Source organism: Eriocheir sinensis, unplaced genomic scaffold (genome assembly GCF_024679095.1).
Source record: "Eriocheir sinensis breed Jianghai 21 unplaced genomic scaffold, ASM2467909v1 Scaffold1274, whole genome shotgun sequence".
Taxonomy (NCBI): domain Eukaryota; kingdom Metazoa; phylum Arthropoda; class Malacostraca; order Decapoda; family Varunidae; genus Eriocheir; species Eriocheir sinensis.
This window is the reverse complement of record NW_026110600.1, coordinates 14,000-29,241: the sequence shown is the minus strand read 5'-3', so window position 1 is coordinate 29,241 and position 15,242 is coordinate 14,000. Positions and strand designations below refer to the sequence as shown.

General features: G+C 41.5%; 1 long non-coding RNA gene across 1 annotated transcript; it reads right to left on the bottom strand.

The window, feature by feature from the left end:
• Positions 1-2,011: 2,011 nt before the first annotated feature.
• Positions 2,012-5,523, bottom strand: LOC126989727 (uncharacterized). Its single transcript, XR_007743655.1, has 3 exons — positions 5,241-5,523; positions 4,096-4,157; positions 2,012-3,246 (listed from the first exon to the last, which is right to left on the bottom strand). It is a non-coding gene; the product is annotated as an uncharacterized LOC126989727 (long non-coding RNA).
• Between the last annotated feature and the right edge of the window lie 9,719 nt (positions 5,524-15,242).

Genomic DNA, 15,242 nt, shown 5'->3' with positions numbered 1-15,242 from the left:
AAGATAAGTTTCCATTCCATACCAAAGTCATTTAGGATCAGGCAAAATCCTTCCACTAATACTACATCATCTGCATAACCTAAGCAAAGCAATACAACTTCTGATGTGTGGGGCTTTATTACTTTTGCCTATATCCACATATACACATGGAGGAGGGGGAATGATTATGAGCAGAAAGGATTGATTGATTATGTGGCAGTAGATGGAAGACTGAGAAAGGATATCTGTGTGAAGGTAGTAAGCGGGATGTTCGATGGCTCTGACCATCTTGCAAAAGTGGGTGTTTGAAAAGAAAGGTGAAGTAAAAAAGGAAATACTGAAGATAGAAAAGTTACAGGAAAAAAGAAATAAAAGATGAGTATAACATGAAATGGCAGAGGCCTTAAGTGAAAAATGGGAAAGTGTGAAAGATAGTACAGATACTGAAAAAGATTTTAGAACATTTAAAGAAGTATAGTGTTAACTACAACAAAAAAGTGGTAGGGATGAAAGTGGTGAGAGATGGAAAAAGAAAAGGAAATTCATGGTGGACAGAAGAGATAAGGAGGATAGTAAAAGAGAAAAGGAAACTTTTTAAAGAAAACTTAAGAAATGTGGTTGAGCAAGTAAAAAGGGAAAGGAAAAAGAAATATAGAGAATGCAAAATGAAATTAAAACAAGCAATAAAAGAAAGTAAGAAGAGAGTTGGTGAAGACTTTGGAAAAGACTAAGTGAAAAATATAAAGGGAACAGGAAATCATATTGGAAAGAAGTAAAAAATTAAAGAAAAGCATCACCCCAATAATATCTCCCCAAGGAAAATTAATGAAGTTATGGGTGAGAATGGAAAGATGTTGAAAGACGGGGAAGCTGTGAAAGAGACATGGAGAGAATATTTCAAAAACTTAATGAATTTTTTTGATGGACATCCAGCAGCTGTTACAGCAACAGTTTTGAGCGGAGGTAGAGGAGGAGTATATAAAGAAAGAAGTATAACATATGAAGAAGTAAATCAGGCATTAAAAAGATTAAAAAATGGAAAAGCAGCAGGAACTGATGGAATCAATCAGATATTTTCCTTCAGGATGGTAGGAGAAAAAATAATAGCAAAAGGAAAGAAACTATACGCTGCCTTCATGGACTTTGAAAAAGCTTATGACAGATTCGATTGGATTGCATTGTGGGATGTTTTAAAGATTTATGGTGTGGGAGGAAAACTGCTTAGTGCAATAAAGTCTTTCTATGAGGGTGCATCTGCATGTGTCAAAATTGGTGGAGAAACAAGTGAACATTTTGAGATAAAAGGTGGGATTAGGGCAGGGGCGTGTCATGTCACCATGGTTGTTCAATATTTATATGGATGGTGTCATGAGAGAAATAAAGGGCAAAGTTGGAGTAAAAATGTACGCTGAGGGAAGGCAGTGGGTGCTGAATTCAATCCTGTTTACTGATGACACGGTGCTCATTGCAGAAAATGAAAGTGACTTACAAAACTTGGTCAGTGATTTTCATAGCGTCTGTAAAAGGAGAAAGCTGAAAATAAATGTCAACAAAAGTAAAGTGATGGTTTGTGAGGGGAGTAGAAGTGAAGTTGTAGATTTTGTATGCCCATATAGAGTGGGAACTGAATGTGAAAAAGAATGCAAAATAATTCTGAATGGTGAAGAAATGGAGGAGGTCAATGAGTTTAAGTACCCTGGATCAGTTATCAGTTGAAAATACAATAATAGTACCAACCCTCACATATGCAAGTGAAACATGGGCCTTGAATGAAAGTCAGAGGTCTAGAGTGCAGGCAGTGGAAATGAGTTATTTGAGGAGTGCTTGTGGTGTGAGTAGAATGGATGGAATAAGTAATGAAAGTGTGTATGAGCGTTTTGGAATGTGTCACGGGGGTGAAGGGAATAAGTGACTTTAAAGTGGTTTGGCCACATGGAGCGAATGGAGGAGAGTAAGATGACCGGAAGGGTGTAGGCTATGTGAGATTGAGGGAGGGAATGTTAGAGGACGACCTCCAGTGAGATGGAGATAGGGTGCAGGAGTACGTTAGGGAGAAGGATGAGAGATCCTTGAGAAACTTTGAGCAGGCAAGGAGGGAGTGTCTGGATAGAGAAAGATGGAAACTTCTGCCGTGGCCATCCCCTGGTGGGAGCTCCTAAGAGCAGGCATCGATGAGATGATGATGATGAATGAATTGAGAGGAATCACAGCAGAAATGTTGAAGTGTGGAGATGAAGTTACTATATGAATGGTCAAGATATGTGAAGTGGCCTGGGAAGGGGGGGGGGAGGTCCCAGCAGACTTGACAAAAGCCATCATGGTCCCAGTTTACAAGGGGAAGGGCAGGAGAGGGGAAGTGGGAGTTGTAGGGGTATAAGTCTGCTGAGTGTAGGCTACCTGGAAAGGTATATGGAAAAGTCCTAATTGAGATTGTGCAAAGACTTACAGAAGAGAAAATCAGTGAAGAACAAGGAGACTTTAGGAAGGGAAGAGGATGTGTGGATCAGATATTTTCCTTCAGTATGGTGTTTTATTAGAAAAAATATTAGCAAAAGGAAAAAATACTATGCTGCCTTCATGGATCTAGTTATTCTAAAGAAAGTTTATGACAGAGTCGATTGGCTGGCATTGTGGGACGTCTTAAAGATATATATGTCATCATGGTTGTTCAATATTTATATGGATGGTGTTATGAGAAATGAAGGGCAAAGTTGGGGAAATTGAAGTAAAAATGTATGCTGAGGGAGGGAGGGAAGTGGGTGATGAATTCAATCTTATTTGCTGATGACACGGTGCTCAATGCAGAAAATGAAAGTGACACAAAATTTGGTCAGTGTTTTTGATAGTGTATGTAAAAGGAGAAAGTTGAAAGTAAATGTCAACAAAAGTAAAGTGATGGTTTGTGAGCGGAGTAGAAGGGAGGTTGTAGAGTTTGTATGCCCATATAGAGTGGGCATTGAATGTGAAAAAGAATGCCAAATAATTTTGAATGGTGAAGAAATGGAGGAGGTTAACGAGTTTAAGTACCTTGGATCAGTTATGTGTAAGCATGGTGGTACAGAAGAAGAGAAAAGAGAAAGGGCATTGCAAGGATTGACTGATTGGAGGAGAAGCTGCGGATCCATCTCTGGCATGCCATCTCATTGTTGGGGGCTGAATTTCTCCACGGCATGGACTGGACCTCTGCCGGACAGCTGGAGAAAGCTGCCATGGCACAAACCCGACTGATGGAGACAATTGATTTCTTCTTCCACATCATGTTTGGCCCTGAAATATGAGTAAAGTTCAAATAAACAACATAATATATATATATATATATATATATATATATATATATATATATATATATATATATATATATATATATATATATATATATATATATATATATATATATATATAGTGGGATATTTTTCTTGATTAGTGTACTATACTAAAAGACGTTAACCTGGTAGCTGCAGGGATCATGTTTCTTAAAGGCCCCTCGAGCGAGAAAATGAGAAAAATCATCACTCCATAAACCATTTCATAATATATATCAACACATTTGTGATCAGTTTATGCATCATCTATTTTTGGGGTTTATATCATGACAAAATGTGGCCCATCGCTGGTACACGGTAAAGCCACAAATTTGGCCTGTTGCTGCTACCAGGTTAAGTTGGACTATGAATGGACAGATGTTGTTTTAAGAGCATCTGAAATAAACTTATGGGACTGATATATGATAATTAAATCTGTGATATTTATTAAGATGTGTCCAGTGATTTAATTGGCAAAGAATTGCAAAACACAAGCTAAGAAAATAAAAGTACTGAAATGATTGGCGTATCGACACGGGAAATGGCCGTCGGAGAAATAAGAATGGATTAGTAATTAATATACGAAGCAAGAACTAAAAGACATTGCATCGACATAAGTATATGATAGAATAACAGGCATTATCTACATGAGTTATTTACTGCACAGTGCACACTATATGGGCTGGCAACATTGTCTTATTTTCTAGCAATTGAAGTTGCTTATATTGTGCATTATATTCTTGCATGGGAATGACTGCTTGATGCTGGATGATAAAAACTAAATGATTAAACAATAATGTTATGTGGCGAATACCAGCTTGAGGTCACTCTAGGTCTAGGAGGACTTGCTCGTTGTTGTCAATGTCATCACGATCACTGCAAATAGATACATTACAATTAGAAATGCTTTGGTACCTACCCTATATCTATATCTATACTTGTCCAGAAGTCAAAACTCTTGACTCATGGACCAATTGCAATTTTTTTTGTTCAAAAAGATTTTAGCATTGTTGATTGACTTTAATAGCTATTTGGGAGTAAGACTAAGAATAATCATAAAATTCACTTTTAGATCTTCATAAGAAAGGAAGCTGCAAATAACAAAAGCCATAATATACTGTGAACTAATTAATTTTAAATGTGAAAAAAAAGACATGACCAAAACAAATTAAACAATACTACAATGCTAGCTAGCATGGGTATTAGTATCATTTTGCAACACCCAGGAATTCCTGGGAGGTATTTTACAGAAAGGATAGCTACCGTTCGTTAAGTAGGATCAATGAGGTTAAGTGACGTTTATAATTTTTTGTTAAGTTAAAATAAGGCAACATTCTGAATGATAGTTAGTTTGGTAAAAAATTTACGTCCAAAATCAAAATGTTTGTTTAAAAAATAGTCAGTAACACAAATCGGAAATTTATCTGAGTTAGGAGAGGTGAACTTATATTAAGTTAGGTATGTCAGAGCAAGGTTTCTAAACAAGTTGATTTAGGATTAAAGGAAAAAAGTCATAAGTGATGCAAGCTTGAGTACTTGAGCAAGTTTGGTTTAAGAGCTACCGGTACGTCAAATTGATTTGGTTTGGTTACTAAAAATAAGCAAAGGAAGGTAATTTTGTTAGGACACTTCTGACATTTAAGTTAGGTTAAAAATATCAACTTTTCTAAATAATTGCTGATTTGGATAAAACTGGCTATCTTAAATAACAGATTAAGTTGAAATAACTATATGTCAATGATAAATTTACCCAGGTTAGGTTTGGTTTATCGCCGCTGGGAGGTTAGTCAAGTAAAAATTAAATAACAGACACTAGTGACCCAAATAGGTATTGTTTAGGGTTTGGTAAGATTGGTGGGAAACGTTTGTTGAAGTCAGTCACAAAATTAACAGGTGTGTTAGGTTTAAAGAGTTGAATATTGTAAAGGATAAGTCTGGCGAGGTAAAATATTGGCTCACCTGTGTTCGTTCCTTGGGCAGGAGTCTGTGGCTGCCGGTGTTGATCACAGGTAAGATACACGTGCGCCAGTGATGACTGGACCTTCACAGACTACCTAAGGTGAGTGATAACAGACACTGGATGCCCTCCAGGCGATGGCTGGGGGCTGTATAACGCCAGCCACACACTGCGGCCCGCGGGGCTTCCAGCAAGGTTACTCCCAGGGCTCCTTGTGTGACAGCCTGTGGATGGTGGCAGGCGGTCACCAGCCATCGCTTGGAGGGTCTCCAGTGTCTGTTATCACTCAATTTATGGCAGTCTGTGAAGATTGCACTTGCATTCTACCTTAGGCGAACACCACTTCAGCCGTGATAGTTATGTAGGTGTTTCCAAGGTCCGCCTCGCCGAACCACTCATCTCAGCATGGTCAGCACAGTTCATTGATATTTCAGGATAAGTTTCAAATCAATACACGCCTCCAAGTCGTCTTGACGAGGCCGATAAGTTCGGAGGTGATGCCTTTCCTCTCGCTATACTCCACCATGTTGCTATACTTATGCATTTTTAACGGTGCTAAGGGAGCCCCTTCCCCGCCGTAAATTTTCCGCCCGCTAAGTGCTCCAGCTTCAGCGCTAAGCGGCCCAGCGCCATTTTAAGTAGAAAACTTAACGATTCTTTGCCGTTAAGTGCACTTAGCGATGCTAAGAACTTTTGTGTATACCGCCCCTGCCGTTGGTGTCGCCTTTCGGCGAAATTCATCAAAAATATTAGGGCGTCAGGGTCGGTCAGCCATCTCGACAACCCGCCACCCCCAATACTTGGAGGGCCAGGTGTTTGTGTCTCCGTGAGGTCACTGGCTTCCGCTCCCAGCATATTATAGAGAGGGTGCATGTGACGTCATCAGCTGCGATCAGCTGATCACATCTCAGCTGCCCCGCAAAGGCCCGCCATTTTGGGAGGCACATATTTACCGCAAGAGAGCTCCTCAGCTTTTGCCCGCCATGTTACTGTGTTGGTGGCCCATCTATTACTGTGTTGTTGTATATGTTAGTGTCCATCTATCACTGTGTGGGTGTGGGTGTTAGTGTCCATCTATTACTGTGTTGTTGTGTGTGTTAGTGTCCATCTATTACTGTGTGGGTGTGTGTGTTAGTGTCCATCTATTACTGTGTGGGTGTGGGTGTTAGTGTCCATCTATTACTGTGTGGGTGTGGGTGTTAGTGTCCATCTATTACCGTGTGGGTGTGGGTGTTAGTGTCCATCTATTACTGTGTGGGTGTGGGTGTTAGTGTCCATCTATTACTGTGTTGTTGTGTGTGTTAGTGTCCATCTATTACTGTGTGGGTGTGGGTGTTAGTGTCCCTCTATTACTGTGTGGGTGTGGGTGTTAGTGTCCCTCTATTACTGTGTTGTTGTGTGTGTTAGTGTCCATCTATTACTGTGTGGGTGTGGGTGTTAGTGTCCCTCTATTACTGTGTGGGTGTGGGTGTTAGTGTCCCTCTATTACTGTGTTGTTGTGTGTGTTAGTGTCCATCTATTACTGTGTGGGTGTGGGTGTTAGTGTCCATCTATTACTGTGTTGTTGTGTGTGTTAGTGTCCATCTATTACTGTGTGGGTGTGGGTGTTAGTGTCCATCTATTACTGTGTGGGTGTGGGTGTTAGTGTCCATCTATTTCTGTGTGGGTGTGGGTGTTAGTGTCCATCTATTACTATGTGGGTGTGGGTGTTGGTGGCCCATCTATTACTGTGTTGTTGTGTGTGTTAGTGTCCATCTATTACTGTGTGGATGTGGGTGTTAGTGTCCATCTATTACTGTGTTGTTGTGTGTGTTAGTGTCCATCTATTACTGTGTGGGTGTGGGTGTTAGTGTCCATCTATTACTGTGTGGGTGTGGGTGTTAGTGTCCATCTATTACTGTGTGGGTGTGGGTGTTAGTGTCCATCTATTACTGTGTTGTTGTGTGTGTTAGTGTCCATCTATTACTGTGTGGGTGTGGGTGTTAGTGGCCCATCTATTACTGTGTGGGTGTGGGTGTTAGTGGCCCATCTATTACTGTGTGGGTGTGGGTGTTAGTGTCCATCTATTACTGTGTGGGTGTGGGTGTTAGTGTCCATCTATTACTGTGTGGGTGGGTGTGTTAGTGTCCATCTATTACTGTGTGGGTGTGGGTGTTAGTGTCCATCTATTACTGTGTGGGTGTGGGTGTTAGTGTCCATCTATTACTGTGTGGGTGTGGGTGTTAGTGGCCCATCTATTACTGTGTGGGTGGGTGTGTTAGTGTCCATCTATTACTGTGTGGGTGGGTGTGTTAGTGTCCATCTATTACTGTGTGGGTGGGTGTTAGTGTCCATCTGTTACTGTGTGGGTGTGGGTGTGGGTGTTAGTGGCCCATCTATTACCGTGTGTGTGTGGGTGTTAGTGGCCCATCTATTACTGTGTGGGTGGGTGTGTTAGTGTCCATCTATTACTGTGTGGGTGTGGGTGTTAGTGTCCCATCTATTACTGTGTGGGTGTGGGTGTTAGTGTCCATCTATTACTGTGTGGGTGTGGGTGTGGCTGTCCATCTATTACTGTGTGGGTGTGGGTGTGGGTGTTAGTGTCCATCTATTACTGTGTGGGTGTGGGTGTTAGTGTCCATCTATTACTGTGTGGGTGTGGGTGTTAGTGTCCATCTATTACTGTGTGGGTGTGGGTGTTAGTGTCCATCTATTACTGTGTGGGTGTGGGTGTTAGTGTCCATCTATTACTGTGTGGGTGTGGGTGTTAGTGTCCATCTATTACTGTGTGGGTGGGTGTGTTAGTGTCCATCTATTACTGTGTGGGTGTGGGTGTTAGTGTCCATCTATTACTGTGTGGGTGGGTGTTAGTGTCCATCTATTACTGTGTGGGTGGGTGTGTTAGTGTCCATCTATTACTGTGTGGGTGTGGGTGTTAGTGTCCATCTATTACTGTGTGGGTGTGGGTGTTAGTGTCCATCTATTACTGTGTGGGTGTGGGTGTGTTAGTGGCCCATCTATTACTGTGTGGGTGTGGGTGTGGGTGTGGGTGTTAGTGGCCCATCTATTACTGTGTGGATGTGGGTGTGGGTGTGGGTGTTAGTGGCCCATCTATTACTGTGTGGATGTGGGTGTGGGTGTGGGTGTTAGTGTCCATCTATTACTGTGTGGGTGTGGGTGTTAGTGTCCATCTATTACTGTGTGGGTGTGGGTGTTAGTGTCCATCTATTACTGTGTGGGTGTGTGTGTTAGTGTCCATCTATTACTGTGTGGGTGGGTGTGTTAGTGTCCATCTATTACTGTGTGGGTGTGGGTGTTAGTGTCCATCTATTACTGTGTGGGTGTGGGTGTTAGTGTCCATCTATTACTGTATGGATTGTGTGGGTGATGTGGGTGTATTTGTGGGTGTTAGTGTGGGTGTGGGTGTGGTGTGGATGTGGGTGTGGGTGTCTGTGCTGTGGCCCATGGTGTGGGTGTGGGTGTTAGTGGGGTGTGGGTGTTAGTGTGTGGCTGTGGTTGTGGGTGTGGGTGTTAGTGTCCATCTATTACTGTGTGGGTGTGGGTGTTAGTGTCCATCTATTACTGTGTGGGTGTGGGTGTTAGTGTCCATCTATTACTGTGTGTGTTAGTGTCCATCTATTACTGTGTGGGTGTGGGTGTTAGTGGCCCATCTATTACTGTGTGGGTGTGGGTGTTAGTGTCCATCTATTACTGTGTGGGTGTGGGTGTTAGTGTCCATCTATTACTGTGTGGATGTGGGTGTTAGTGGCCCATCTATTACTGTGTGGGTGTGGGTGTTAGTGGCCATCTATTACTGTGTGGGTGTGGGTGTTAGTGTCCATCTATTACTGTGTGGGTGTGGGTGTTAGTGGCCCATCTATTACTGTGTGGATGTGGGTGTGGGTGTGGGTGTTAGTGGCCCATCTATTACTGTGTGGGTGTGGGTGTTAGTGTCCATCTATTACTGTGTGGGTGTGGGTGTTAGTGTCCATCTATTACTGTGTGGGTGGGGGGTTTTCGGGTCCATCTATTACTGTGTGGGTGTGGGTGTGGGTGTTAGTGGCCATCTATTACTGTGTGGGTGTGGGTGTTAGTGTCCATCTATTACTGTGTGGGTGTGGGTGTTAGTGTCCAGCTATTACTGTGTGGGTGGGTGTGTTAGTGGCCCATCTATTACTGTGTGGGTGTGGGTGTTAGTGTCCATCTATTACTGTGTGGGTGTGGGTGTGGGTGTTAGTGTCCATCTATACTGTGTGGGTGTGGGTTTTAGTGTCCATCTATTACTGTGTGGGTGTGGGTGTTAGTGGCCCATCTATTACTGTGTGGGTGTGGGTGTTAGTGTCCATCTATTACTGTGTGGGTGTGGGTTTTAGTGTCCATCTATTACTGTGTGGGTGGGTGTGTTAGTGGCCCATCTATTACTGTGTGGGTGTGGGTGTTAGTGGCCCATCTATTACTGTGTGGGTGTGGGTGTTATAGTGTCCATCTATTACTGTGTGGGTGTGGGTGTTATAGTGTCCATCTATTACTGTGTGGGTGTGGGTGTTATAGTGTCCATCTATTACTGTGTGGGTGTGGGTGTTAGTGGCCCATCTATTACTGTGTGGGTGGGTGTGTTAGTGTCCATCTATTACTGTGTGGGTGTGGGTGTTAGTGGCCCATCTATTACTATGTGGGTGGGTGTGTTAGTGTCCATCTGTTACTGTGTGGGTGGGTGTGTTAGTGGCCCATCTATTATGGTGTGGGTGGGTGTGTTAGTGGCCCATCTATTACTGTGTGGGTGTGGGTGTTAGTGGCCCATCTATTACTGTGTGGGTGTGGGTGTGGGTGTTAGTGGCCCATCTATTACTGTGTGAGTGTGTGTGTTAGTGTCCATCTATTACTGTGTGAGTGTGTGTGTTAGTGTCCATCTATTACTGTGTGGGTGTGGGTGTTAGTGTCCATCTATTACTATGTGTGTGTTAGTGTTCATCTATTACTGTGTGAGTGTGTGTGTTAGTGTCCATCTATTACTGTGTGGGTGGGTGTGTTAGTGTCCATCTATTACTGTGTGAGTGTGTGTGTTAGTGTCCATCTATTACTGTGTGGGTGGGTGTGTTAGTGTCCATCTATTACTGTGTGGGTGTGGGTGTTAGTGGCCCATCTATTACTGTGTGGGTGGGTGTGTTAGTGTCCATCTATTACTGTGTGGGTGTGGGTGTTAGTGTCCATCTATTACTGTGTGGGTGTGTGTGTTAGTGGCCCATCTATTACTGTGTGGGTGTGGGTGTTAGTGGCCCATCTATTACTGTGTGGGTGAGTGTGTTAGTGTCCATCTATTACTGTGTGGGTGTGGGTGTTAGTGGCCCATCTATTACTGTGTGGGTGTGGGTGTTAGTGGCCCATCTATTACTGTGTGGGTGTGGGTGTTAGTGTCCATCTATTACTGTGTGAGTGTGTGTGTTAGTGTCCATCTATTACTGTGTGGGTGTGGGTGTTAGTGTCCATCTATTACTGTACGTGTGGGTGTGGGTGTTATTGGCCCATCTATTACTGTGTGGGTGGGTGTGTTAGTGTCCATTTATTACTGTGTGGGTGTGGGTGTTAGTGTCCATCTATTACTGTGTGGGTGTGGGTGTTAGTGGCTCATCTATTACTGTGTGAGTGTGGGTGTTAGTGTCCATCTATTACTGTGTGAGTGTGTGTGTTAGTGTCCATCTATTACTGTGTGGGTGTGGGTGTTAGTGGCCCATCTATTACTGTGTGGGTGTAGCAGTTAGTGTCCATCTATTACTGTGTGGGTGTGGCTGTAAGCAAGGCCAACTAGAAGGGGAGGCCTCTTCACTCCCTCCGTGATGTCAGTCGGGTAGGGATAGCGGTCAGGTCAGCCTGGGCTGATGTCAGGCCTCAACCTCACTGTTTTTCTTCTGTTGTTTGTTTGTTTATTAGTATTATTACTTGTGTTAACATACAAAATGAAAAGGTAACTAACTGCAAACAAACTGTTATTTAACTTATTGTATAGAAATATGCTGTACAAATACTTTATTCATTACTTATGCATAATAGTGATAATGATACATATACATCAACTGAAACTTGTCAGCGAAGTCTTGAACGTTAAAGAACATAATGTCAAGACATATGAGCTTCTTGATGGGTCAAGGAATATATATACATATACAAGTGTAACACACAACACACACACACACCGTATAATGGTACAGTATAATTCGTGTGTAAGACACACACACACACACACACACACACACACACACACACACACACCGTATAATGGTACAGTATAATTCGTGTGTAAGACACACACACACACACATACACACACACACAGTATAATGATACGTATACCTTGCCACGAAGCAAGGCTTTGGTGTTTATTGAAACCAGTTGTAATATTCATATATCATTTATATATAGATACCATATATATCGTATGATATTCAAATTCATATATACACAATATAACACATTCATGTTCACATCAGATAATATGTTTTTCATCGTATCCATGCGTATCAAATACTCATTATAATCACATCACATTCATATTCATAACAGCTTATCACATCTCAGTAACATGGTATATATATATATATATATATATATATATATATATATATATATATATATATATATATATATATATATATATATATATATATATATATATATATATATATATATATATATATATATATATATATATATATATATATGTATATATATATATATATATATATATATATATATATATATATATATATATATATATATATATATATATATATATATATATATATATTTTGGGGGGTTTATATCATGGCACACATTTTGCCCGTCGCTACTACACGGTTAAGCCACAAATATATATATATATAGTTATTCATATTCATTTCTCATTCATCTCATATAAGCATATTTTATTCATATCATATATTTATATCTTTTGCATCTTTATTCATATCCATGTCTAATGTTTATATTCATATAATTATATCATGTTATTTTTTTTCATATATATATATATATATATATATATATATATATATATATATATATATATATATATATATATATATATATATATATATATATATGTGTGTGTGTGTGTGTGTGTGTGTGTGTGTGTGGGGGGGGTTGAGTGTCGGGGTGTGTATGTATGCAATAGGGGGGATTCATTATTTCATAATATACATATTCGTTTTTTTTTATTGAAAATGATAAAATATCGTATATGCATATTCATATGCATATGCATATGCATATTCTACAATAATTATATAAAAATGTTACTTAAATGGTATAGTTAACTGCTAATTTTCTTAAAAATCACTAATGCCACTTATATAGTTTTATATAGTATACGATATATAACAGACATGTAGTTATAAGAGTTGCTAGGAGAGAGTATCATCACGAATTATTAATACAACTTACACCTTTGCAACCACCACTACTAGTATTTCTACTACTACAACTACTACTACTACTACTACTACTACTACTACTACTACTTCTACTACTACTACTACTACTACTACTACTTCTACAAAATTCTGCTTCTGCTGCTACGACGACGACGAAGATTACTTGTTGCTCCTTTTGTTATCACACACACACACACACACACACACACACACACACACACACAGTTTCTCCACCTATCCACTCGATACAATCTTCCAAACAACTATCCCCTATTCTTTGACAACACTCAGCTATCACCTTCTTCAACACTAAACATCCTCGGTCTATCCTTAACTCAAAATTTCAACTGGAAACTTCATATCTCTTCTCTTACTAAATCAGCTTCCTCGAGGCTGGGCGTTCTGTACCATCTCCGCCAGTTCTTCTCCCCCGCACAGTTGCTATCCATTTACAGGGGCCTTGTCCACCCTCGTATGGAGTATGCCTCTCACGTGTGGGGGGGCTCCACTCACACAGCTCTCTTGGACAGAGTGGAGTCTAAGGCTCTTCGTCTCATCAGCTCTCCTCCTCTTACTAATAGTCTTCTGCCTCTTAAATTTCGCCACCATGTTGCCTCTCATTCTATCTTCTATCGATATTTTCATGCTGACTGCTCTTCCGAACTTACTAACTGCATGCCTCCCCCCCTCCCGTGGCCTCGCCACACAGGACTTTCTACTCAAGCTCATCCCTTTACTGTCCAAATCCCTTACGCAAGAGTCAACCAGCATCTTCACTCTTTCATCCCTCACGCTGGTAAACTCTGGAACAATCTTCCTTCTTCTGTATTTCCTCCTGCCTACGACTTGAACTCTTTCTAGAGGAGGGTATCAGGACACCTCTCCTCCCGAAATTGACCTATCTCTCGGCCACTCCTTTAACTCTTTTTAGGAGCAGTGAGTATCGGGCTTTTTTTAACATTTGTCACCTTTTTTATATGCCCTTGAACTGACTCCTCTGCTATAAATAAAACACACACACACACACACACACACACACACACACACACACACACAGAGCCAACCGCCCCCTCTTAGCTTGCCTTGCTGAAGGAGTCAAGTTGCAGGCAGGTCGTCAGGCGTAGAACCCATACGAAGGTGCTGAGGTGAGGCAGATTACAGCGTTGATGTTGTGAACCTGCGGAGGGAGTAGAGGTGATGCGATATCGATTCAGCATGAGTCTATTATCTAATTTAGAATCACTATCCTGTTTGACATAACTTTTCCTGCAGGTGTATGTACATAAATGTATGGGGCCGTGTGGCCCAGTGAATATGTTTTTGGCTCATGACTAGGAGTTTGCAAATTCATTTGCAGCTCACGGCGGCTCTTGATGAGAAGTGGCGCTCTCTTGTAACTTTGTCAGAGCTATGAAGCAAAAATTTAGGAACGATATGTGTGGCTATAGGAAACGAATATTACGCCTATAGAGTAATGTTCAACAATATTATTTCTATCATAATCTCTAAATGCAGAATGTAACACTGCTTTGCTATCATTAACTATATTATTATCACTACCAGAATAAGGTATAGGCTACCTTTCCTAATACGAATAGTACTGCAAGTGGTATAAAACTGCTCCCTTTTAATTTTATATACATGTAAATCTCTCTCTCTCTCTCTCTCTCTCTCTCTGAGTGTGTGTGTGTGTGTGTGTGTCCGCGAGAGCTAAAGTATCAACCTACTTTTTCCACTTCGGGGGCTCAGTAAGGAAGTCCGCCGCTTTCTGGGCCTTTTCCTCAGGGCTCGGGTCAGTTTGGTCACCATCAGCCGCCCCTGCAGCCTCCTTCCTTCCAGACCCCCCACAGACCCTCAGCAGTAGCTGCCTCCACCATGCACCTGAGGAAAGACCGGGGGGAGGATAAACCTTGCTCTCCTACCACCGTCTACTTTGAATGTAAGAGCAACATGTTACACACACACACACACACACACACACACACACACACACCACTCCATGGCGCAACTGGTTAGAGCGCTGCGCTGCCAGGCTTCGTGGTCTCAAAGGGCAGCGATTCGAGCCCGCTCAGGTCGGATTCTCACCGTTGACTAGGTGTGGTTACTGTCCTCCCTTGAGGAAGGGGGATGGGGGTGTGGTGTGTGAGGCCCTGGAAGTACCTATAGATCGATGATAAACAGCACTGGCTCTTGTTGGTAGGGTACCTGTTATAGCGATTATGAGTCCAACACGTGTGCAGGCCGTGATGGTGAATTACACACACACACACAAACTTTCACAAGCAGTGGTTTGTATCACTCTGCGTACATCAAAACAATTAAGTACTCCTCACAAATCCAAATAACACATTCCTATGGTATAATTTACTACAATTAACGGAAGCAGTAGATCATACTACACGCAGTAGTTTCTATCTCTGCTCAACATTGCAAAAAAATAATCACAATCCTGTCCCACTCACAATCCTACTACACATCTCCTACACTATAATCTCCTGGACAATACAGTCGGTTTCCCTTAGATTCTCGAATTTCTACTCACGATTAGTATCTCGGCAACCATTTTCAGTTGAGTGAGAAGGAGCAGCTCTGCTTGAA